The sequence below is a fragment of the Nannospalax galili genome, unplaced genomic scaffold, assembly GCF_000622305.1.
Source record: "Nannospalax galili isolate Female #2095 unplaced genomic scaffold, S.galili_v1.0 scaffold386, whole genome shotgun sequence".
In the NCBI taxonomy this organism is placed as follows: domain Eukaryota; kingdom Metazoa; phylum Chordata; class Mammalia; order Rodentia; family Spalacidae; genus Nannospalax; species Nannospalax galili.
The window spans coordinates 465,176-489,870 of record NW_008356676.1 but is presented as its reverse complement, the minus strand read 5'-3'; the positions used below and the strand labels follow the sequence as shown (position 1 = coordinate 489,870).

Genomic DNA, 24,695 nt, shown 5'->3' with positions numbered 1-24,695 from the left:
TACAGGACAAGCTTACAGAGGAGGTGGCCAAAGGCCTGAGATGGTTAGGAAAGCTGCTCTCCTTAGGTAAGGCTTCAAGAGGACCTGGAGGGCTGGGTAGAGTTTCAGTTGGGTGGCTAGACAAAGCAATCCAGATAGTGGAAAAAGCAGTTTAGGTATGAATAAGAAGAAATAAAATTACAAAATTTAAATATATCTACAAACAACCAAGTTTTCATTCAAAGCAATGCAGACCATAGGTTGTCTATAACTCTGTACCTGGCCAACTACTGAGAAGGGAATATAATGCAATCACCATTTTGGTGATAACCGCTTAAAACACTGAAAAGTAGAATTAGTCTGGCCAGTGATAAACAGTTGGTTTACCACAGGCATAATGAACAGTTTGGTCAACAGTGCAGAGATAAATCGCCAAAGAGCACAGACCCTTCCCTTTCATGCTGGGCCTACTGAAGACACTTGAGGGCCTAGACATCAAGGCAGATGTTGTGGAGAGTCCTGACAAAATGTGAGGTTACTGCTTCATTTGATCCAATATTGAAGGGATATATTTAAAACAGAAGTCATCTAAGATGTACATATGTGCTATATTCAGTGTCATGCTATAAGATTAACTGATCATCAATTTTCAGATTACTGTTTCTAAAGCAATTGCCTTTCCCTGGATTTTGGAATTAAAGCACCACGATTCCATTTGTCTTTGTGTACTAAAGAAGTCAATTTCACATTTTTTCCAATATATGGTCTTAATGCAAGAGATTAAGTAATGCCAACAAATGATCTGGGTATACAACAACTCAGAAAGTCAGTTGGCACAATTAACATTTAGAAGGAGGCACCACTGGTTATTTCACACATTATTAACTTATATTACAATTCAAATAAGCTTACAGCTGGCAAAAAAATCTCTTCTGTAAAGTGATCTCAAACATAATAGGCTTAATCAGAGATAAATTAAATTAGGCAGCCATGCATACTACAGCATATTAATTCTGAGTAGTTATTAAATACATTTTCTCTTATTGGTGGTGTGAACAACATTATATGCAAACAAATTCTTTAAGAGGCTAGCAAATAAAACTTATGTTTGGGATGCTGTGTGCCTGACATTTCCCCATGTCTTCTTAAAATGATAATCTTTTCTTCTAATAACGGCACTAGGTTAAATCTCAGATACAAGCCGGCTTTATTCTCAGGCAATTCAGCAGAAGAACAGTAGACAAAACTGCTACATGTTTTGGATTTTTCCAAAGAGAACTTTTCCACATTATATGGTAATTTTAAGGAGGTGGCATTGTTAAGTAATAGCTGGAACAGAATTGTTCAATGTGCAAGGTAGTGAATATTCATTGTGCTAAAAATCAATGCATCTCATTCTCTGTTTGGAGTGACCTAGTGGCACCTTAGAATACTCAACGAAGAAAATTATTGAGGTTGAATGCTAATTTATAAACAAGATCACATCACTGCCTCGTTCTTTCTTTAAAGGATAGTAATCTAAATCAGCAAGTTAGCACTCAGATTCCTGGGACTAGCAAATGCTGCCTTTGTGAAAGAAAATTAAAGATATGCATAAGACTTTGTAGTCCCCCCACACACTCATGTTAACTTTCCAGATACATTTTTGCCATATTATCTTGTTCTGTTATTAATCATTTAGACCCTTTAATTTCTGTGTCTCAAAGCAATTCAAATTACTAGGGATGACACCCCCCTCCAAACTACTGTAAACCTGAGAAATATCTTGACATTCTTTGTGCTGTGCACATTTAAAACTCAATGTAAGGTGACAAGAACATTAAGCTGCCCAGTGAGCAAAATGTGAAACTAATCACTGTCTGTTCTTAGCCATGGGTACAGTAATTGGCAAATTAAAATCCCAGAAAGTAGCTGGGCCATCTACATCAGAAATGATCACCTTGGTAAGGCTAATGAAGATAAATGTATACTCTAGCATTAGTGACACTGTCAAATACCAACAGACTAAAACAGCAACAGTATAGTACCCATTTCATTTATTGTAAATTACACACCATACTTTTCTGTTACTTTTAAGGTAAACTACTATCTCTGCCTCCACATCTTGCAAACACATCATAATTGAATTAAGACTTCTACTTCTGAAAAGCTAATGCTTTAAAAAATGTATTATAACTTCTATTGAAGTTGTACTTTGACAGTTTCATGAATGTATAAAGTACACTCTGATTACTGCAGTCTCCCATCCTCTATTTAAGCATTCATGTCTCCTTTTGTTTTTCTTTTGAGAACCACTGAATTAAACCAGGATCAACTGTGTGACTGTGAGTTTGGAACTATCCATTGGAGCTTGGTGGGCACTTCATTGGATCGTCAACTGAAGATAATGATTATCCTGTCCTTCCCCCAGAATCTGTCAGTAGCCAGTTCTTCATCAGGGAAAGGTAGGACCCATGGGTCCCTCCCTAATTCATGACTGACAGCTGATATAACACTTTTTTTAAAGTGGCAACTGGGATCATTTTACTTATTAATAGACTGAATGTATTGCTTTGTGCTAGTCAGATTCAAATAAATGTAAAGATTACGAAAAAAAAAAAAAAACCACAACTTGGTTTTAATGGACTTGCTACCTTTCATTCCTGTATGCATCCATTCATCTATTTATTGGACAATGGTCGAACAGTGAGTATGTGCCAGGCACTGTGCTTAATGTCTGACATGAGGCATGAATAACTGGGGACTTGTTACTGCAGGAAAGGCATATCCAATAGGCATGCATGCAGGCAACTAGGAAGGACTATATGCTGCTAGAAAAAGATTTAGGGGTGTGCCCCTTCCCCGAGAGCCTTTCAAGAGAAGCTCCACTGTTGTGCTGAATTCTACGATGAGTTTTGAGGGTGAAGAAGCTTGAGAATGATCTTCAAGCTGAAAGAACAGCAGAATCAACAAGATGTAGTCAGCTACCGCAAAGAAATGGCCTTCAGAATATATGGCAGAAATGAATAAAGGGAGCAAGTGGTCAGGGATAGAGATGCAAGTTAAGGAAAGATGAGACTATGAATGTCCCAGAAACCAACTCGAGAATTTGGATTTCATTCTGGAAGGCAGGAGTTTATCAGACACCTTCAGGAGAAGCCAAAGTCCTAGGAGGGAGGGAAGGACTGAGAGGAATGAGTCTGGACAGCCAGAAATTAGGCCCTGAGACTCTACTTGAGCCATAGTAACTTTGATCAGATCTGTTATTATTACAACTTTAATAAAATTTTCATTTCAATCCCATCAGTGTTTCTGCTGGTTTTCTTTCTCCAATTCAGGATCCAGTCCAGTAACTCTCACAGTGCTGAGCCATCCAGTCGCAGTGTCTTATGGATAGAACAAGTTCTGCAGTTCCTCAGTTTTCTTGTTTATCCTGATGCTAGCTGAGAGTGATGGCTGTGCATTTTGCAAAATGTTCTTCTGTTTGGGATTGTTGATGACTAACCAGGGTTACTGGGAAGATTATCTGGGTTACTGGGTTTACTTTGTACCATGTCCGAGGGTTTGGGAAGTGATATCATGATCTATCCCCAGTGATCTTGACTGCTTAATTGGTGCAGTTTTTACTGGGTCTTTGCATAAGAACACTGGTATTTTCCCTCTGGAAGACCGAAAATGCAGTCCACACATATGAGAGGTTCAGCTTCACTTTCTGGAGGGGGAAATTGACCTTTACTATTTGGAGTTCATTTATAAGGAGGAGCTGTCTTCTACTTAAATTTGTTCAATCATTTATTTATATCAAGATGGACTCATGTGTCCTTCTTGTCCTTCGGGTTGCAATCACATACTATATTTTGTTGCTCAGATTAGCCCAGCTTTGATCTTGGGAAACTCTTTCAGATTGGCTTCTGTTTCCTTCTGACACGCCTGCATCTTTTTGTTTTGAGCATTTGCTTTTCGAAAGACACTCACACTCCAAGTTCATCTTTTGTTTTCACCAGCCCAGCCAGCAAAACAGCAATTTTTTTCAGAGAGCTCTACTTCGCATTACTGAAGGACAATATTTGGAAACAAAGATCTGGCGACCAAGTGTGTTTGATGCTCCCGAGGGAGCACTACTTCCAGGCCCTCTCCATTAAAGCAGCCAAGAAATATATTCAAACCATCCTCAATATTTTTTTTAAAACACCCAAATTCAATTATAGGCACATAAGAGCTTTATCATATAAACAACAAAATAATATGAGCTATTATCTACCCTAAAATTCAATAATAGACATGAGAAATTTAAAATATAAATAAGATATTACGACAGATACTAAAGAAGACCAGTACAAGTAGAAAGATAGTGCAAGCTGACAGACTGAAATTCTACCCAGTTTGAGACCTAATATCAGCATGCTTCCAATTATGACCTCACCCAGCTGATTCTTAAATGGATATAAAGCTTCACAAGAACTAGGATACATAAGCCAATTTTGTAAGGAAGGAACAAAGACACAGAGAATATGTATCTGACTTGAAGACTAGCTATAAAGCTACAGTACTTCAGTGCCATGTGGTACTGGCAAAAAAAGCTGGAGAATCAATGGGACACAGTGGCGTCCAGAAACAGGTGAACACGTAGAGCATCATTTGATTTTGAGAATAGCACTCAGGAATTTCTATAGGGAAAGGCAAATCTCTTTAACCAACAGTGCTGAAAAAAAATTAAATGTTCATGTAGAAACCAATTAACCTTACTCTGACCTCATATAATAAATAAAAATTAATTCAATAAGAACCATAAATCTAAACGTAAAAATTAAAAATAGAGGATTGATGGAACTGAATCTTATTCTTTATTATCATGTGACAGGTTCAGGATTTAGTGTGGGGGGGGGAAGTGTGCAAGAGGACAAGGCTCCAAGCTGGTGGGTTTCTGATCTTCGCTGCCCTTTCAGCTCTCCCACAAGCTGCGCTGCCAGGGAGAATCTCCCTTATTCTAGCCCTGCAACAGCCTCTTTAAACTGTTTAAATGTGGAAGTCCTTGGCTCAGAGTACTGCTCACCTGGCTTTTCATGTTACTCTTCTTGATCATGTTGGTGTTGAAACTGGGTGAGAAGGTGAGGAGGCACCTTGGACCTGGCTCCTCATATTTATTGCAGTCTGGATATTTGATACTATCCTTTTTTATCATGCTGACTGTGAAAATAGCCAGGCAATCTGGCTTTGACCCTTGACATGGATCTCTCTCTCTCCCTCTCTGTTACATAAGTTAGCCTTCTACCTCACACTGTGTGCTAAACTGGAGCAGTTTACTACAATGAACTTTTCCTATGTCTTCATTTCTTTTTGGGCCTTACTGTACTGACTTCCAAGTACACCATCTCATTTTAGTTACTATTCTGCAAGCTAAAGTGTTTTGAATCTTTGCAAGCTTCAAGAATACTAGAGAGATGATGGGGAAAAATACCATCTTACACTACTTCTACAGACCAGGATTGGTGAATCACAAACATCTAACCAACCCAAAGCTCAAATAATTAATATTTGAGTTATTAATATCTTAATTCCCAGTGTAAAGTTTGGTTTTGACCTTAAAAAAAAAAAAAAAAAGAGACAGCAAAAGCCATAGAACTTATTTTATTTGAGGATAAAGAGGTTTTTTTTTTTTTTTTAAATGAGATACAGATAAAAAAGCTATGAAAGAAAAAATCTTGATAAAACAGATGTCAAATTTTAAAACTATTTTTATGTGTACTTTATAGGGGAAGATACATGAAAGACCAGTAAGCATATGAAAACGATTTCAATGCATTGGTCAAGGAAAACGCATTTCCTCCTGAATGACTAAAATGGAAATGTGACAAAGCCAAGTGTTATTGAGGTTGTGGAAAACTGGAAAACAAAATGACCAGTATTGTTAATGGGAATGTAAATAATCTCTCCTAAAACCAAACCTACGTCTGTCTACAATTTTACTTTTAGTGCTGACCTAACAGAAATGGATTCTATACTCTAAAGCAATTTGTACAAGAAATTTATTCACAGTAGTCAAAGCATGAGAAGAGTCCAGGAGTCTACCAACAGATGGATAGAAATGGCAATGAATAGAAAAGAATTTCCAGTAAACTGAGGACTGGATTAATTAATTTGAGAAATAATATATTTTGAGAAATATGCCTGACACAAGAATGCATTGTATGTGATTCCATTTAGATTATATTCTAGGAAAAAAACTGGTTTACTCTGGGGGTTAGAGCAGGGAGGGGAGGGGTCACAAGGGAACCTTCTGGGGTGATACAGATTTTGGTGACATAGGCACAAAGGAAACAAATACTGAAGAACTGTGTGTTGGGATTGGAGAGATGGCTCAGCAGTTAACAGTACTGTCTGCTCTTGCAGAGGACCTGGGTTCAATTCTTAGCACTCACATGGTGGGCAACTCCAGTTCCCTGGGATTTGATATCCTCTTCTGACCTCTGCAGGCACTGAATGTCACAGGTGCACTTACATACATGTAGGCATTACACACATACACATAAAATAAAAATAATAAATATATTTTTTAAAAAGAACTGGGTGTTTTTAATCATATATTAAATTTGAATTCTGGTCATAATACACATGCCGAAGGATATAGGAAGAAATGTAGTGAGGTCTACCACCTAGTCTGAAATTTGGCTACAAGTAAGATGAGCTCATTTATGGACAGACGGATGGAGGGTTGGAATAATGCATCATGTAGATAGATAAATGTTCAGTGTAAATTTTTTTCATTTTTTCCTGGATGATTAATACATTGTCATAATATAATATCAGAAAAGAAAATAATAAATATTTTACACTAAAAAGGGGGAGAAGGAAAGAGAGACAAAGCGACTGAGAGACACAGAGAGAAATCAGTTCTCAGATTAACAAATTGCCAGTCATCTTTCTTAAAAGGTTGAAGGCTAAATTTCCTCATTTATAAGCTATAAGTAACAAATATTACCTACCATCCAGTTGTTACACTCATTAATATGTGCAAAGAGAAGTTCCTGGTATAAATGAGTGGTAAGTAAATGTTTTAGTTATTAGTTTTAGTAAGCATAGGGTGCCTGTCGCCATAAATTCACAAAAGTGAGATTTCCTAGAAATGGAAGAGTTTGCCTATTTTGTTAAAATAATTGTTATGTTTGTTGCATGAATAACATACGATTGCACTATTTTTTTTTTTTTTGCACATGAATGTCATCAGAGTCCCTTAGTGAATGGACTAGCAGAAAAGACATTACATTTTAAAACCTCACAAGCATATTTTTAGAAACAATATTTCCCTGACTTTGGTTCCAGGAAAATATGCTAACACATGGCACGGAGCATACAGGGCTCAAAGAAGAGAGCCTGCCAAAGCCACAGCAATAGAAGTGGGCCTTGGAGACAGAACATGAAAGAAGAACCCTTCCCATCTGGTACCCAGCTCACGGAAGTTAGGGGATTTTGGCAGTCACCTTTCTTGGCCACCTTTAATTAATTGTCTTATTTATTTGTTCAGCAACCATTTAAATCACAACCTGCTATGAGCCAAGTTCTACACATGCTTTCCAGGACCTCAGTAAATGAAGCTGTGTAAGGTAATTTTAGAAAAAAAAATATTACAAGTGCAGTAAAATAAACCGTTAATCGTACTTGTACCTTGTCACCTCCTATTTATATAAAATGTAGTTTGGGCACTTTCAATCTAGATTGAGCAACAGCATATTTTCCACAAATGAGAAGGATTCTCAGAATTTCCTTCAAGCACTATGTCTCACTTTGCCAGGACACGCATAAGTGAAAATAGGTTTTGTAAATTGCATTTTCTATGGGGTTTATTCATGTTACCATCTTTATAAATAAATAGTTTTCCTGAGAATGGAGTTTCTTAACATCATACCCATTACTTCAAATTAGCAATATTTCTCATGAGAAAACTGACCTCCCCAAAAATACCAAAACCTGTATTATCATGACTGCTGTAATTTAAGTTTTCAATTATATATACTTGTGAAACGTCTAAGTTGATTTTACTTCAAATTTTAAAATAACGATCTTTAAAAAATATTTTATTTATTATTTTTAGTTTTTTTATATGTATGAGTATATTGCCTGCATGTAGGTAGGTCACTTGCATTGTGCAATGCCTGCAGAGATTAGAAAAGGGCATTGGATCCCCTGGAACTGGAATTATGGATGGTTGTTAGCTGCCATGTGGGTGCTGGGAATCGGACCTAGATCCTCTGCAAAACAGCCAGTGCTCTTAACCACTGAGCCATTTTTCCAACCTCAAAATAATGAATGCTTTTATTATTTTATTTTATTTTTTATGCATATGAGTGTTATGCCTACATGTAAGCAAGTTCACCCGTGTTGTGTGATGCCCATGGAGGATAGAAGAGGCCATTGGATCCCCTGAAACTGGAGTTACAGACAGTTGTTAGCTGCCATGTGGGTGCTGGGATTCGAACCCGGGTCTTCTGCAAGAACAGTCAGTGTTCTTAACCACTGAGCCGTCTCTCCAGCACCAATGAATGCTTTTAAATGAAACAAAAATTTTATTTCTTTAGCTCATCCTTTCTGGGAGGGAGAGGCTAGTATGTGTTCTCTGCTAAGCTTTAGAATGGAGTTTTTAATAGTTTTCAGTAAATTGTGTGTGTGGAAAATTCCAAATAAATGGAAACAGTCTTGTGAAAATTATCTGGAAATTTTTCACTTGTAGTATTTATTCAAGTGCTGTGCATATTTTGGGAAAGAATCTGGGAAAATGTCTTTTATTTACATAGGAACTCCCTTTCCTAACTTCAGCCACAAGCACCAACTCTGTGCTAGCAACAGAAGCAATGAAATTAAAGAAGTGCTGGCCGCATGCCAGATCCTGGGATAACAGAAAAGAGAAAGCTGGCTGGCAATTACCCTTCCCCTTACCTTTCCTCCTTTATCTCTGCCAGGCTGGGGGTGCGAGCATGTCTGTGCTCTATAACCTCTTTCTCTGTATGGAGACATAATCAGTGAGTCAGGTACACCACACATGGATGTCTTATTATTTCTCCCCTTGAGTGAAACCTTACTTTTAAGAGGAAATAAAGTGTTGCATGTAAATTAAAATGATCAATCACTTGCTGGGTATACCAGCATTATATACTTATAGTCTTAAAATGTATTTTCAATTCAAGTAGTACTTAATTTTTTTAAAAAGATGTGTATTAGAGACCTATATCCAAGTGAAGTTTACAACTGACTTTAGGTAAATTCACTGTTTGATAAAATAAATATAGCACCCTTATGTTGTTATGACTCTAAATTTCCATAGTGCCTTACAGAGTGGATCACTTTAAAGTAAAATTATTAGGGAGGAATTAAAAAAATCATGAGGAGGATAGGGTGTTTGTTACTGTAGTGTAGATTTTCATCATATACTGAAAAAGCATAACTGCCCTTGAAATTAAGCATCAATTGACTCCAACAATATGGTTGCTTTCGTTTACCACATCAGGAGGATTCTCCATAGTGATTTCTCTCTTATACAAGTATCCTTGAGACCCTTGGTCTCTATTTATGTCTATGTCTCAAGTACTAAAAACACACTTGAAATTTAAGATTTTCCTAAGTTCCGAACACTTACCAGCCTTGGGCTCTGTTTAGATATGTTAAACTAATTTTGTCTTTTCAACACATTTGGTGATGATGAATTATCTTTAAATTTCACATGGTCATTTTTGTCTAAAACAATCCAAATTCAGTTTCAATTTGTGACATAAAGTTGCTAATTTTCACATCTGAATTAAGATTCACACTCATATTTTCTACTCTGTGCCATTTCAAATTGTAATGGATATCTTTTCAGGTTTTATTTGAAAAACTTATAATTCAATATCATGATTAACCTTCTATGAGGTAAGCTTTTTAGTGATAATTACTATTCATAAGACAGTACAAAAAACTGGGGCTGGATGGATGGCTCAGCAGTTAAGAGTACTGGTTACTCTCCCAGAGGACCCAGGTTCAATTCCCAACACCCACGTGGTGGTTAACAAACATTTGTAATTCCAGCTCCAGGGCATCCGATGCCCTTTTCTGACCTTGGTGGGAATTGCATGACATGGGTGCACTTACATACATGCAAGTGAAATACTCATATACATAAAATAAAAAATATTTTAAACAAATACTCATATACATAAAATGATAAAAAATAATAACAAAAAATTTAAGAACATTACAAAAAATCTTGGAATTGTTGGAATGATGTCTCAGTGGTTGAGTGGACACTGCTCCTCCAGAAGACCCACTTTTGGATAGCAGCACCCATATTAGGCAGTTCACAGCCACCTGTAAGTTTAGCTCCTGGGGATGGACTGCCACCTTCTGGCCTCTGTGGGCACCTACACACACCTGCAAATATGTACACACACACACACACACACACACACACACACACACAATTTAAAATATTAAAATACACCTTTAAAAATTCATGTCAGCCCTGAAATAAAATAGAAAGACCAAAATGTAGAAATATGACAGCAATTCTGTTACTAGGCAAGTTTCCTCTTGCTATTCTGAAGCTTGATCTCCAGCATGGATGGGAAAGGAGTTCATGAGGCTTCCACTCTAACTGAGGAGCTATGGGGCAGCTCAGAGATGCCAGGGGAGGGAGAATCCTGCTTCTTTGCAGTTGTGGCTGTTCGTCTGCAGTGGATGGTCCCAAACACATGTGCCTATGAATGTCACTAACTGAAGAGGAGGAGGGGGAACACGTTGAGGAAGATCTGGGGGGAGTCAGAGCAGGGAAATAGGGGTAGGTATGACTATATTTCATTGAATATATTATGAAATTCACAAAAATAATTATAAATAAATAAATGCCAGCTGCTATCCTCCAGCACTTCAGCCCCTGAGAGAAAAGGAAGAGGAAGTTAGGGAAGGCAGTACGTCTGGTACTAATTTGAGCAGAATCCTGATGCAGTAACTCAGAGGCAGATGGATGCACAGTATGGTTATTTGGTTTTCTAAAGTCATCAGTGATAGAATACACACTTTGTAGGGAGCTCACCACAATTATTAACAAGCATCCTAAAAATGAACCCAAGTCCATCAGCAGGTCTCATGGAGATATTGATGAACACCATAAACTTATTGTTAAGAAAGTAACAGTAGTTATTTCCTAGGAAGTATCAGTACTACCATAGAAAAAAATCTACTTAAGAACATACAAGAGCCAAGACTCAAAAGCATTTCCCAACCACCCAAGCCTAAGCAGCATGGTGACAGGCAACAGAGCAGCCACAGGGAACACGTGTCAGAATTTCTAACAGAAACCCTATTTTCTGAGGACTTACACTCAGAAAAGTCTGCTGAAAACTAAACTTGGCACAAATTTTAGCTTAGCAGAATTCCACCCAATACAACAAACATAAAGATTCAGGAGGGAGTAAAAGCTCCATAAACTTGATTTCAGGCATGATCAGATCATTGATAAGAGAGCCCAAAGGCAGTTCCCAATACTCATTTTTTTTTAAGACAGAAAACTACAGTTGGAAAGTGTGAAGAAATTTACAGTGTCATCATCTGCAGTCTACAGAAGGGAATAGATAATGAAACAGACAATAACTGAACCCAGGAAAGGCTATGCCCACTGCAGAATTGATTTCTTTTACTCTTGAATTGTGTGTGTGTGTGTGTGTGTGTGTGTGTGTGCCAGAGGTCAATGTCGAGTGTCCACCTCAATTACTTTCTATTTCATCAGTTGAGATAGGGCCTCTGGAGGAACCTAGAGCTCACCAATTTGACTGGAATGGCTGGATGGCCAATGGGTTCTAGGGATCTACCTGTCTCCACCTGCCAGTCTTTAGATCATGGGCACTCACTGACATGCCTGGCTTTTAACATGGGTGCTGAAACAACTCCCAGCTCTACTCTTGAGTTTTTAAAGTTACGTTTTTGGGGGGTTTTTTGTTGTTGTTCTTGGTTTTTTAGTAAGAGGAATTGGAGCAACAGGTGATCATATACAAACATAAAATCAATCTAAAAAAAGTATCAATTTTTTTGAGTGGCAAAATAGTAACACAATTAGAAAAGAGCCTAAACTGTTAAGATATATAACTTAAACTTTTAATGTCGAGGACACTTCTTGTGAATCTTAAATAAATTAGGAATACTAAATGCACTTTAACTTTGTCCTCTTGGAAACTGATAGTCTTGGGAAACTCTGATCTTCTCCTTGTAGTTAGACTTGTTTTCATTCATAGAGGTTAAAGTGTTTAGGTTCGTTGTTTCGGTAAAGAAAAGATATTTAATAAGAATTCTATAATACTTCTAAGCAAAATTATTATGTACCATCTACAGATATTTATTACTTAGTTTATTCATTTGATCATTTGAAAAAGATTCATCATATGCTAGGTCAAATGGTCCATTAAACAACTTTAAAATCTGCCAAAACATACAAATATATATTTACCTGAGAATTTAAGATTTAGTTTTATTTTTAATTTGTGGTGCATGTGTGTGCTTGCATGCATGAGTATGCACACATGAGTACAGGTGCCTGTGGAGGCCAGAAGAGGGCATAGGCTCTCCTAGTGCTGGAGGTGCAGGTATCTGTGAGCAGTCAGCTATGGGTTCTGGGAACTGAACATGGATTCTCCGCAAGAGCAGTACGTTCTCTTAACTGCTGAATACTCTCCCCAGCCCTCACCTGAGAATTTTTGATAGCTCTCACTCTGTGAAGGAACCAGACACTAAAAAAGCATTTGCAACAAGATTGGTCTGAAATATTTAACAAGGTACTAAACTTTTTATGAATCATGCACATTTTCTAATGTTATTATGAAACAAAAGGAAATTTTTTCTTGGTCTAATGGGAAAGGCTGCTACAGGAGCTGACCTGTGAGATAATGGAGTGTGAACAATGTGCAAATTTACTTCCAAAGCATTCCCTGCAGACACACTACCTGAATGCCAAAACTGCAAGGCTGAAAATACCCTTCCTCCTTCGTCCACTTTCTAGTTTGTCTGTGTGTTTTCTTTGACACTGCTCACTCTTCTGACACAGTTAGATTTGATTAAGTCACATCAAAAGCTGCTCATAACAGAAAGCAATAGAAAAGGAGATTGGCTCATCGTGCAGCAACAACAAAACGAAACACAAGGCTGTGCAGTAGATGCAGAGAGCAGGTGTACCTCAATTGCCTGTCCTTGAACAGTGGGATATGGCATTATCACATCAACTGCTCATACATACATCTACTGTCAAAAAAAGATGGGGACAGTCAGGTGATTGTCTAGAACATACAAAGGAAAGGTAAGTGTTTTTTTGTGAAGGTGGACACACTGCTTCATTTGTGAAAAACTGATGATTAACTGTTAATGGAGATAATTATAAAATACTAATGTTAAGAAAAAACAAATTGCAAAAGTATATATTCAGTAGGATCCCATCTACGTAAATATAAAAACAGTATTGCAGTTATATGCAGATAGATATAACATATTTAATGATACACATATGTGTAATAAATACATAATATATAATGAGCTTACAGTGATTTTACTCTGGGGAAAGGAGTAGAAAGATGGTTTTTGGGGGGCTTTTTGAGACAGGGTCTCCCTGTAGCCCCAGCTGTCCTGCAACTCACTATGTAGACCAGGCTGGCCTCGAACTCACAGAGATCCGCCTGCCTCTGCCTCCCAAGGGCTGGGATTAAAGGCATGCGCCACCATGCCTGGCTGAAAGGTGGTTTCTTTTTAGCTTTAAAAATTAGTGATCTGAAGCCAATACTATAAATATGGGGGGGGGTAGTTAAACCCGTAGGCTTAAACTATTTCACAATAAAAATGTGTTTTGGGAAATCTGTTGAAGAAAAGTATAGCAATACAACTAGACACAAACATCCCTGTAAGTCTAATTTTCTCATTTTTGAGCTTATATTTACAAAGCTGATTGCTTCCTGTCTTCAGAAAGAGGAACAACAGAGAGTTAACACAGAAGAAAGGCTGCCCATGATACATGGAAGCAGGGGCCCCTTTGGTGAAGGGATGGTCATTTCCAGATGGTAGTGAATTATTTGAACAAAATTTTGTCACATTTTCTCTTTAAAAGAGGGTCTCATCTTCATGTAGGTTACTCTTTTTCTTCCTTTTGGGGTATGAATGCAAGGTTTAAGGGACACAGTAATGGATTACACATTTGTATTACTACTACAGATACATAGAGTCTAGATTTTAGAATACCAATTTGCACAGTTAGAAGTATTGATTATCTATGCAAGATTTCAAATGACTTTTTTAAAAAAGTCCCTCACAAAAAACTTCCTTTTCCCTCAAAATTGCCAAAAAACATTTTCTAAAATAATTTCAGGGAGTTCATTCATGGTGCATGGGGGTGGGGTCCAGCAGGAAAGGAACCTATGAACATTTTTACTCATTTTGGATGATGTCTAATTCCTAGAGCTAGGAGTAATGAAGCACAGCATTTTTCAAAATCACAATGGAAAATAAGCCTGAAACATTTTACTAGTGAGGCAAGAGTCACTTGAGATATACTGTTAAATGTGAGGGGTGGAGATATATCACAGATACAAGTGGTATTACACAGCATGCATTTTTCTGAAAAAAAGAATCCATGAATAAGGATTAGATATACATCTACAATAAGAGGGCATATTGATCTATAATTTTCAATATTACATTCTTGTATTTTTTTATTACATGCTGTTTTTCAACTAGTAGAGAAATGTACTCTCATAAAGCTAATATTTATTCTCCAATATTTATAGAGCTGGTCGTTCCTTTCAGGAAATGAGAAACTCTGTGAAGTCAAATATAACTTGTTGTCCTATGCATAAAAGACAGCAGGACAAGAAAACACTATTTTTTAAAAACTCAACTCAGGAACCTAGTCATAAAGCTCTGAATAATTAAATAACACATGATAATGGAAGTCCTTTCATAGTATTTTTTTCTTTCTTCATAAGCAGATTTTTTTATAGATGATAAATCTTATCATGTAGGATTCCTCCTTTTATAAGAAAGCAAATAAGACATTCTGGTAATATAGTTCTCTCTATATGCTTTCTGTGTTTTCTTGTGGAAGCTAAGGCAGATGCTGAGTGTCATCCCACTATAAAAACTGAGGTGTCCTACCTAGAACTGTGTTTCCAAGCCATGGATTGTTTTAATTCATGATTAAGAAACCTCTGAATGAAAGAATAGAAACTCACGGTTATACATGATGCTAAGCATAAGTGACAGATGAGTGCTCAGCTCTAAACAAGGCGTTTATATTACCCCCTCTAGAACTCAAGGACCATTGCAGAAGAGGGGTGGAAAGAATAGAAGAGACAGAAGACAAGAAGGCCTGCAAAATGTCACCTTCTGGTAGGACATTGCCATTGTAACCATGAAGTCAAAGCATATGGGTCTGCCAAAAAATGGGTCTGTCAACAGTCAGGCATCAATGCAAGAAGGGCTCGGGGTCCTGCCCCTGATGCTGAAATATTTACTAATGATAGCTTCAAGGATAGGAAAATCATTGCCTTCAGTTGTGTATCAACGGGGACCCCTTAAGGCTCCAATCGACACTTCCAATCCATTGGTCACAGAGAAAGCCTGGTTAAATTAAATGGGTCACAAAACAAAACCAAAAGTTATGAAGTTATGAAGGGGGCTTGATAAGGATGAGAGGGAGATAAGAGAGGGTGAGGTAGAAAGCAGTCAGAATACATTATGTACATATGTGAATAAAACCAATAAAATACAGGAAAAACTTAACCAACCAAATGAAATATTTGAACCTTGAAACTATCAAATATTGCTGAAAAAACCCAAAGGAATATGCAAATCAATGGAAAGATCTAGTGTTCATGGATTGAAAGATTTAATTTTGCTAAATGTCCATACTAACCAATATGATTCAAGATTCAATGCAATTTTCTCAAAATTATAATAGAATTTGTCATAGATACAGAAAAAAATTCTGAAATTCATATGGAACTACAAAGAACATTAGTTAACAAGCAAATCAAATGAGATACAAAAACTACATTTGTAAATCTTAGTCTTCTTTACATTAAAATATACTACAGAGCTATGGCAATCAAAACAAGATGGTACTAATATAGAGGAAGATATGCAGATCAAAACAACAGAGAAGAGAGTCCAGAAATAAGCCTACATTTACCCAATCAAATGATTTCTAAACGTTTGAGTTCTAGTGACTACAAAATAGTGGAAGGCCAGTCCCTCTACTTCCATGTGTTAGGCAAATTGGAAAAGAATTACATGGTTCTATCCTAAACCATTCACTACAACTAACGCAAAATTGATTGAAAATTTAAATGTAAGGCCCAAAGGGGTAGAGGGGGACTACAAACAGAGAGCATGCATAAAACTCTCTACAGCATTATCTGTAGCTATGACTTCTTACACATGACACTGAAAGTACATGTGGCGACAGAAGCAAAATGGATGCACAGAATTCCATCAAACTAAAAGGTCTCTCTCTGTGCAGGAGAGGAGGCAATGGACAGAGTGAAAAAATAAAACCTTACAGAATGTGAGAAAATAGCTGTATATCGTACAGCTGACCAGACATTAGTATCTAAAAAACATATAAGAACACTTACTACTCAATAGCCAAACTGAATAATGTAATTTAAAAATGGAGAAGGAAATTGAATAGATTTCTCCCAAGTAGATAAGTAAGTGGCCAAGAGGAACATAAAATCACCAGGAAAATGTAGGGAAAAAGTTTCAGAAGGCTGTCACCTCACAGATGTTAAAGGGGTATTATCAAAAAAGAAAAAAAAGAAAAAAAGAAGTGTTGGTAAGATGTGGAGCTAAAATGTTACGCTCACTGAGGAAAACAGTATACATATTTTTTTCCAAAAATTCCAAACAGAATTATTATATGAGCCGACACTCTTACTTTAAAAGTATACATCCAAACAACTGAGAAAAGAACTTTGGGGATATATTCGGCTGCCTTGTTTGTCAAACATTATTCATCATAATCAACATCCTGACTACAATAGATCAGTCAACAGATGAATAAACCAGGGCTGGTGAGACGCCTGAGGAGGTAAAGGTGCTAGCTGTGCAAGTCTGACAGACTGAGTTTGGTCCCTGAAGTTCACTTAGAGATGGAAGGAAAGAACCAATACCACAAGGCCATCCTCTGACTTCCATAGCCACACTACTGGCATGTTTGTCCACAAACATACATTATGCATGTGCATACACACACACACACACACAATACTAATAGTAAAAAATTAAAAAAAAATGTGACATGTGCCAGAAAATAATAATATTCAGACTTAAAAAGAAATGATTCTAAGTGAAACAAGTGGGTCGCAGAAGAACAAGCAGTGTGCAATTCAATTAAGCAGGAACATCTATTAGAATGAAGTAGGATGGCAGCTGCTTGGGGCTGGAGTTGGGTTGTGCAGCGTTGCTGTCCAGCAGGTACAGAATTTAAGGTAAAAAAGTAAGTACTACAATTAAATTCTCAAAGAACATATTTATAATATCCATATGGTTAGCCATGTACTTAGATTTTTGTTAAGGGGTAGATTTCACATTCTGTGCGTGTGTGTGTGTGTGTGTGTGTGTGTGTGTGTGTGTGTGTGTGTGTGTGTTTAAATCACAGTATCAAAACCAAATCCTTGGGTTTAGGAACAGCAGATGAGGCAGACTCTTGTAGACCTGGGAGGGGCATTTAGGTGACCCCTCAGTGTGTCTGTTTCTGAGGATCTAGTCATTAGGGTCTAGCAGGGTGGACATCCTACCAAGCTGACAGACTGGGGGTGGGGTAGAAGATGGGGGGCACAACTTTCCATTGACCCAGTGCTTTAATAAACACCCATTGCCATACTCTACAATGTAAACTAATCAAGAAGCCCTTCAATGATGAGGTTTAAAAAAAAAAAAGGAAATTTAGCCCAGAATTGCAGTAAAATCTGCTTTGATTTCTCAGTAGAAATAAAAGAAATAAAAAAGTAAGACACAGTAAAGGTCTATTAAGGGAGAAAATATTTGTCACCTTGGACAGAACAAAAGTCCCACCAAATGAAATAAATGTGTTTGGCAAAGAGACATCATGCTAGAAAGCCGTGTGCTTCCTCTCGCTTGCGCTTCATTTGGTTTCTGTCCACTCGGTGTTCCAGGCCTTGCCCTATACTCTGTTTCTTTTTCTAGCTATGAAAGATGCATGAACGGAATCTAGTCTTTGTCAGAAAGTGCCTTCAAAATAAAAGTGTTTTATTTGGTGCCATCTCAAAGGCAAACATACTTCTAAATGAAAGCCTTGCCTTGCTGGCAAGCTTGCTCCTTGAGTGAGCAAAAATACCGTTTGCTTTTCAGAATGCTAATAGTACACACACACTTATACAAGCCCTCTTTCATCATTCAAGAAACATAAGGTGAGCACCTCCTGGACGAACATGCTGCCCACCAAGTTTCTACACATGAAAATGTCACAACAACAGTACTAGTTAATACAAATGCAGTTTTGATTTTTGATGCTTCAAAATGTACTTCATTCATAAGGTATTAAGTGATGAAAATTACCTAGCAACATCTGACATATGGGCATACCCAATATAAACTTACTGAGTTTATTCAGTTAGAATTTGTAAGCCTAGAAGTCAAATTTGCTTACGGCCTTTGTGGAGCACATTCTATTTCTAATACGCTTCTCACAGCATCACACAGAACACAGTATTGAGAATGAGATGCATCTCGGCATATTCCCTTGGCTCCTTATCTCCCAGTGAGAATCAATTACCATTTGTGCATTATCTACTTGAAGAGTATTTATTGAAAAATGATATCAATGTATTTTTTTAAATCCCTTAAAATTAACAAAATCTTCAGTAAAAAAATGAAAAAAAAATCACACACCTTAAAATGGCTGGCAGAACAGAAGACAAATCTATTCTTCAGGGTCTTGAACAAAAACAATGTATTCATAAAAGTGTTCTATGGAAGCTGGTTACAAAGGAAGTCCCATGGACGACAGTATGGCTCTAACATGCCAAATACTCCTGGAAGCAAAGAAAAGCACAGTGTTAGGGAGTATTCCAAGTACCATTACTGCCTGTCCCAGATGCCATGGGCCCAAAGTACCTAGGATAGCATCTGCAGGGACATCTAATGTGGTGTTATTCATTTGTATTAATTTTGTACCCCAAATAATTTTATTCATAAACAGCAAGATGGGACATGGGCCTTGTAGCATTCTATTTAGAAATTTCAGGTCAGGAGTATTTTATAAGGAATCCCCCTTTTCCACTTTCCCTCCTCTCCCCAGGCTAGGGCTGTGGTGAGAGCATCAAGGCAGCAAGGCTACTTCCTGAGCGCCTACAGGTATGGGGCGCTGGGCAGGTGCTTCACACACAGGGGCTCTGCTGGGCACGGCCACCCTGCACTGGAGAGCACTGGCTTCATTTTATAGATGAGAGACGCTGACATACATCTCACTGAACTCTGGGTTAGATCCTGTTTCAACTAAAAGCCTGAGAGGTTTGGGGCTGGTTCTTCCTCTCTTTACCAGGTAGCCTATGAGATTGAGAAAAATATTTCATAAAAACAATTGAGACCATGTAACACCCCAAGATACTAAATTTATTCAAATTAATTATGATTTTTTTTCCTAATTTGCTTTAGGTTTATAGCAAATATTGTCTTATTCTGTTAGGCCCACAGAAATGTAGACAGCTGGGCTTAAGCATTGTGCTTTTTTCTTCCAACTCTCTTTCCTAAGCAAACAAAGAGAGTTCCTTGGAAACCAAGCAGCTCTCTGCTGGGATGGTGCTGATCTGTGTGCTCTGCTCTGCTCTGCCAAGGATGGCAACACACATTCTCACTTCCGCTGCCCCCTCCACATGACTTACAGACTGAATCTTTTGAGGCAGTGAGGAACTGAGCCCTCATCCTCTGACCAGGCCCCCTGTGAGATGCTTGTACCTCCAAGTGGCTGCATCCACCCGAGTGGCTGAGGGTGACTAAGTAAGGCTTGGCAGGGCTCTCTCTAGATTTCTCTTTTCAGTTTTCAGTCAGTTATCTACATGTTTCAGATGGTTCTGGCACCAACAAAGGCCTACATCCTGCCCCCTACCAGCTGTCCTTGTGCCCACCCTTAGTGTGTTTCAAAGTCAGTGCCCACCAACGGAACACTTCAATAATTTCTTCAGTGTGCAAGTCTTTAATGCCATGGACTTTTGTCTGAGTCTTGGAACTTTTGGTTCCTTTACACCGCATTTGGGAAGTATCTCTGGAAGGCTAAAAACTGGAAGAGCCAGAAATATCACACATAACCTTTTATATTCTTCATTTAATTATTTTGTTTCTTTTGCAATGAAAAGTCATGAACAAGGAAAACAGGGAAATGATTGATAGGATTTTCAAGTTCTGAAGAACTGGAGTCTGGGATTATTATATGGGGAAGAAAAGAGAACAGAGCAACACAGAGCTTGTTTATCTTTGCGTGAAAGAAGGCAGAAGATCTGACAGAGAAAGGGAGGAAGGGCACACAGAATCTAAGTTAGAGGAATGCAAAATAATAGACCTCAAGGAGTAGCATTCTTTTTTCTTCATAGCAAATTCAAAACAACATGCCTGTTTGTCAGAAAATCCCAACAGTAATTTTCATGTACTCCCTCTACCACTACACATTGGCTATTTATGAGTCAATCAATAAATCAGAAAATTCAAGTCATATAGAAATAGGGTAGTCTCTTATTCCCCCAGGCAACCTACCCTCTGGTAGAGGGATACGACTAGAATGTTGAAAGCTGTGCAAGAATGATATTGAGTGCCAATGAGATTGGGGTGTGGAACTGGACTCCTCACAGAGTTCCTGCCTTGTTGCTCGCTAGCTGTATGATGTTGGCCACGGAGCTCAGCTTCTGTCACTTCAGTTTCCTCTTATGCATGATACATTCTCCTGGAAGGTCATCTTCAGGATAAAGAGAGATACCCCATATCGATTGAGAGGTGAACTGAGGAGCCTACGAGAACTAGCGAATGCTGACACATGGTAGTGACACTTGTTTGACAGTATGGTGACATCACTAAGGGAAAATGTGTTGGAACTTCAGAGGAGTTGAGGTTCTGTCTGTTGGCGATGTGGGGAACCAGAAAGGCTTCAGTAAAGACTGCAGCATTTATGATGAACTATTAGGAAATGAACATGGGGCTTTTATACAGGAGGTAGTTTCAGAAATCCTCTGGTGATCATTGAAAAGCGGGGAATTAGTACCTTTCAAAAAAAGAAGGTCCATGAAATTTGACATCAATTTCCAAGATTTGGTGTAAAAGTTGGTATCTACCATCACAATGGAGCCAGAGAATGATACAAAGGAGAAAATATAGGCAGCACTGCTAGGAGAGATACAATATCCTTCAGGACACTGCTCAATTCAAGGATAATCTGAAATGACATCGTGGCTTCTAATGGAACTTGGCAAGCGCTAAACATGCCGCTTTTAAACTTAGCCTCTAATTTAAATCCCAGTGCTGGGACTCAGATCTTCAGTGTGACCTTTACTGGGTATTGTTCAAGGAAACATGACTGTCACAATGAAGAGGAAACAGCACACCTTTTCACTCTGGAAAACATAATGACATCATTCTGTATGGATCACCACAAACTTTTAGCAGGATTTTCTTCTCTGCGGTTCATCTTTTTAAAAACCAAAAGAGTTGTCATTTTCTCCTACACATGCTGATAGGCAATAAAAATGAATGTGTAACGTTTAATGTGACTCTAATAATGTATATTCCACTACTTAAGAATCTAGAAGAGTTCCGTACTTAAGAATCAGCTCTAAGTTCCTTGTCAGAATGATCTGCTCCTATCATCTCTAATCTTAGAATAGAGTGTTCGGACACGAATCTCTGGATCAAATGGATAGTCTACTCACTACAGGATAGTGACCCTCCATCAGGGATTCACTGGAGTCATCAGGCTCTATGAAGTTGGAATCTCTAGAGCAAAGATTGATCTAAATTTTACTCGGTGATTCAGACAAACAGCATCTGTTAAGAACAGCAGCTGCCTCTCCTCCTGATCCAGGTGTATCTAACCTACCTGGCAGACATGCACAATCATCCTTCACTGAATCTGCCAAAAGCAGGGTATGTGATGTCTTCTCTAGTTCTCACTGCAGGGTGACCTCACAGAAGGGATTTTCTAGTCATCCCCCAGGGGTCTAGAGCAAAGAGCAGCACATGCTGTTTGAATTATGCTGTTATAAAAACACTTGGATTAACAGACATCTCAAAAGTAGATAAACAAGACCAGGCAATGCTGAAACCAAAACCCTTGTGCAAAAGGCTGGTGGGAGCTGAGGCTGGGCTGTGGACTGACAGGCCTGTGCTTTCCAGACGGCTACAGTCCTTACCACTCCCTACTCTCTTTCTGAGTGAGACCAGTGAATGGCCCCTGCAGGAACCTGCATTTGCAATGTGTTGTTGGGCTCTACCATCACAGACAGCAGCAATCACATTTGGAAGCTAAATGATTTTTCTTACCCTCTTAACAGACAGTGCCTGAATTATCACTTGAGGTTCCATGCTAGATACAGGACTCTGACTTCTGCTTCATAAGCAGCTTTGATAATCTTTTCTCTGGCCTTTTTCATTTAAATGCTTACTGTTAATCCAAAATCAAATGTAGATGAAAGAGTAAGAAGTCTGGTCTCTGCGTTGTCTTTGCTTTAGAGGTCCTAATCAAAAAAGCTAACCCACTTTGTTGACTTTTCTCTCAGACATATGAAATCGCAGTTCCTTCCAGCTCTGCCCTTGCTCAGAACCAAGTGTGTGTGCACATTGTTATTTGTATTTGGAAAAGACTCTGACTTTTCCACTCTTCATCTGAAAACCTAAAGCAGGTTTTGCAAGGAAAACTAGGCCTTGCCTTGGTTTTTGCATGACTTTATACTTGCATGTACATCCTTGCATGGTTCCTCCTCATCCCTACAACCTTAACTATGGCTAGGCCTAGTGAGTGCTTATAGAGTTAGAATATGACAAAAGGGATGAGAAGTGACTTCACTCCTGCTCTGTTGATAATGGCTGCCACGTTCTGAGTGGTTTTATGGTGAGGCCTCTCTGGAAAGGAACTGAGGGAAATGTCTAAGCCAGTAGCCAGCTTCCCCAGTTGAGAAGACTATGGCCTTGGCAATGACTTGATTAAAAGCCTTCTGAGAGACCTGGAGCTCAGCCGAGGCATGCCCAAATTCCTGTGATAATTATGTGTCAATTTCTCTAGTGCTCAGGTATTTGGTTAGATGCTGTAAAGGTAGTTTTGAGATGAAAAGAATGAGTTAAGGAGACACTGAGTAAAGCAGATTATATCCCATAATGTGGACAGGCCTTCAGAGAAAACACACTGAGGTCCTTGAAGACGAGGAAATTTTGCCTCCAGACTCAATGTGCAATATTAACTCTTCCCTGGAACTTCAACTTGCTGGCTCACCAGGCAGACTCTTGACCTGCCAATCTCCAGGATCACATGAGATAAATATTCACAATAAATGTGTTTTAACATGTATGTTCATATGTGTATACATGTATTCATATACACCCTATATCCTATTTTCTCTGTTTCTCTGGAGAATCCTTAGGGTTTCAGACTAGGTTCTTGAGTGAGACAGAATTGATACAGTCTATATCTCTTTCTATATAGACATACTCAAAGAGTTGAGAAGAGGTTATTAAGTGATCAGTCTAGTCAATTACAGAGACTGAGAAATCCTACTACAGGTTGGAGAACAAGGGAAGCCAGAAGTGGGGCTCAGTACACATGGGAATTCTTAGAATTAGGGAAGCTGATATTTGAATTCCAAATTCCAGACCAAAGGTCAGAGGCCCTGTGGAGCCATGGTGTGAGTCCTATAGCACAAAGGCTACAGGTATTCTGAAGTCCAAGGGCAGAAGGAAAATTGCATCCCAGCTCCAAGCAAGAGAGTAAGAATTGGCCTTTCCTCTGCATTCTTGTTCTCTCTAGGCCCCAGTGCTCGGATGGTTTCTGCCCACACTGCAGGAAGATCTTCCCAACTCAGCCCACTGACTCAAGTACACTTTTCCAGGAACATCCCACAGACACGTGCACCAGCCCAGTCATTCTAGTCAAAAGCCAAACAACCTGGGTTTCTCTTTCCGGAGAAGAGAGACAGGTTGAGTGCCTACTGAATCACTCATGTTTTCACAGCTCCCTATGTAAGCTGTAATCCAGTCAAAAAGGATACCCAAAATCAACCACAAGAGTGACAATTAACTACTACCTTGACCAGAATCATGTTGAGATTAGCCTGACACACACTTATCACACTGAACTATTCATGAACACATATTTTTCAACTTTCTGATATGGCAGACTTGATGTTCTGTTAAAGTAAGAAAACTTTAGTCATGTTCACAACAAATCAACAGCTCTCAGTGCTGTGCCAAACACAAAATAGGTGCTCAGTATACACTTAAGTTAAATTTTAAAAATTGAGTAATAAAACCTTAGTAGCATTGTCTACACATACCGTAAAAAAAAAGCAATTCCCAAATGAACTTCAAATACAATTTCAAATCTATTCAGAAAAGTTGCAAATAAATCTTAAAATTATAAGACACCATAAATGTTCTATCTGAATAGCAAGGAAGTAGAGATAACTCATGACTCACTGGAGACCAGGGCAGAAAAAAAATTTTTTTTTTTTTGCAATTGGAAAATA

The 24,695-nt window shown here is 38.3% G+C and overlaps 1 protein-coding gene across 10 annotated transcripts in view; it reads right to left on the bottom strand.

Moving 5' to 3' along the window:
- Enox1 (ecto-NOX disulfide-thiol exchanger 1) overlaps nt 1–24,695 on the bottom strand; it is a 589,822-nt gene that overhangs the window by 264,395 nt on the left and 300,732 nt on the right. For 9 of the 10 annotated variants that reach the window (XM_029556969.1, XM_029556966.1, XM_029556974.1 and 6 more), the window contains one exon: nt 18,868–19,010. The exons of the other annotated variant lie outside the window; for it this stretch is intronic. The gene's annotated coding sequence lies outside the window, so the exon portion shown is untranslated. The remainder of the gene's footprint in view (nt 1–18,867; nt 19,011–24,695) is intronic. 10 annotated transcript variants of the gene reach the window in all.